Below are 2,621 nucleotides of genomic sequence, written 5' to 3'. Positions count from 1 at the left end.
ACTGAATTCTGCCTTTAAAAATTACAGGTGGAAATAACAGGACACTGAAGAAACTCAGGGATGCAGTAACTCTCAACAAAGCTTATTTTTAAAACTCTAGAAAATTTAAAGCACTGACAGGCTGAAAAGGCAACCTGTAAATTCTGATATTGTATGGAGCAGATATGAACCATCACAAAGAGAACACAGGACCATCCACCTTGGAAGCATTACTCCAGTCACTGCATTCCACAGCAATCTGAAGCAAACAGAAAGGAAAACTTCTCTGCTACTCCTGATATTAACAACAGTCTGGGGGAAAAAACTTCCTTTACGTTATATGTACTGTTATTTTTTTCACAACAATACTTCCACTTTCGTGTAAGAACTTTCCTTAAAAAAGTCAGTAACAAATGAGGTTCTACTTTTTCTACTTTCATGCAGTTCTCTCCCATGCAATTAATTTTTCAAGACAGTGGGCTGATGTGGATTTTGCTACATAATCTGCCTGACTTCATTCCTGTCTGAGGCTCTTTAATTCTAACTGCAGTTTCTAACTTAGCAACCCAAGCTCACTGCAGGGCATTCACAGCACTTCAGAGGCTGTACTTTGACATCTTGAGGAGATGCTGTCATTTCAGCCTTTCCCATTCCAGTCCCCTGCGTAAGAACATTACTGCCACACACTCAGTACACCCAATGAAACAACTGGTGACATCATGTTTTTTCACATTGGCTACACAACAGAGAAGTAGCACAGCATTAAGAAGGAGCATGTGGGAAGGAGCATGCTCACAGGGCAACAAAGTGTCAACTTAGAAAGTAGCCTCTAAAAATCCCTATTCAAGTACAGAATGAAGTTTAGCAGCAATTAAACAAAAAAAGCCCACCCCCCCTCCAAACTTACCTTGAAGATGGATCCTGAAAATCTTGATAAATCTCCCAAATTTTGTGCAAGTAGTCCAAACCTGATTCTTTAGCAGATGAGAAACTGAATGATAGCTAAAGAACTACTTTTCCTCTGCGCTGTTACGAGTATAGTGTTCCGTTGTTTCCATCAGATTGCTGGTTACCCATTTTCCTACCGTGCTTGTTAACCCAACTTAATGCTACACCCAATCCAAAGATCTCCTGACAGAGCTGAAGTTGTTCAAGTTACTAAGCTGTATTTAGGCTTCTCTAGGCTGAGCATTGTAGAAAAAAAACAATATCACCAAAACAAAACCCCTTGCTCTAATCTACTTCCACTTTAATGAGATTATATGATAAAATTCATGATCACTCTTAGATGGATTTAGTATGACACTTCTTAATAAACACAGCAATTAGCTTCATGGCATGTGAACTACTTCTCTCTTCCAAAATTCAAACAACCATTGTACTGATATCGTAGCACTAGCAAGCCTAATCAGTTAGCTGAGAACAGAGCTTGCTACTACTACAGCAAGTATCTGGTGGGCATGGATTAGACACCTCAAGTATGTCCTAACAAACACTGGACCAAACGCCACCAAATCAGTAATCTGAGGTGTCAACGTGTGGCCATATTCTTTGGGTCCTTCTCTGAAGTCACTAGCTTCACCTGTGAGTAATTCAGGAACACTGGTCTGCAGCAGACACCCTAATGTTCATATTGAGAGCTCTGTATGAAGAGGACAAAATTTCAGATTCTTCAGGGTTCTCAAATATAGTCTCTTTCCATGCTAGAAATTTTGGGGGCATTTGGGACACTTTGTTTCACATTTTGTACTTCTCTCTTCACTGAGAGGAGTCTTCTCTGCAGCTATTGAGTCCCTGGAACTACAGAAAGCTTTATTTCACAACATCCTCCTGCTCCTCCTGGCTTAAGATCTACTGCAGATAGTAATTTCCCACATGTCCATCACTACCTGGCAAAGTTGCTCCATATCAGCTTCAGTACTCTTCCCTCACCCTACCTTGGGATGCAAGGATAAGCACTCCTGAGCCCAGCCATCAGTTCATGCTCTCCTTTCCTGCACTTCCTGAAGTTCTCAGTGGGGAGCAAGAGTGTGTGCAGATCAAAACCTATCAGAGAGTTTTATTCTTCTGCTTTGTTGAACGTGCCCTACACAGAATAAATGCAACATACAAATTCACTGTTTCTCACTGTACTACCGAAAGTCACATTAGCTATTCTTTAAGGTTATTATGTTTTTATAGGTGTACTATTTTAACATCAATGGATTCTCTTTTTACAACTGCTTTGGTCCCTACAAAATTCATGGTTTGTGGTAAATCCTTAAGTGTTTCAGGAGAACAAATCAAACTATTCAATATCCATTTGCCAAAACTGTAGACAACAGGAAAAGATTTCACTTTTTGACTGGGGACTGTCACTTGGCTCAAGTTATAGTGTTCTTGTAATGGGATGTAATGGAAGGGTTGTTACATGGGACAATGTGCAGGAGAAGAAGGGGGCTGTGATTTGTTTTGACACAGTTCTAGGGTCTTTTCAGGATTCTCTGATACTTACTTTTTTTCAGTTCAATAACCAGAACACTATGGATTTGGACAAGCATAGATTTGGGGCAGTTTTCTTCTGGCACTGGCAATGTGCAGAAGAGGGGAAGAAAGAAGAGCAGCTTGGGAAAATTGCTTTGTCTCATTCTGAAACATGCCAC

The sequence above is a fragment of the Haemorhous mexicanus genome, chromosome 7 (genome assembly GCF_027477595.1).
Source record: "Haemorhous mexicanus isolate bHaeMex1 chromosome 7, bHaeMex1.pri, whole genome shotgun sequence".
NCBI classification, from domain to species: domain Eukaryota; kingdom Metazoa; phylum Chordata; class Aves; order Passeriformes; family Fringillidae; genus Haemorhous; species Haemorhous mexicanus.
The sequence above is the reverse complement of the archived record's forward strand: the minus strand, read 5'-3'. Positions refer to the sequence as shown.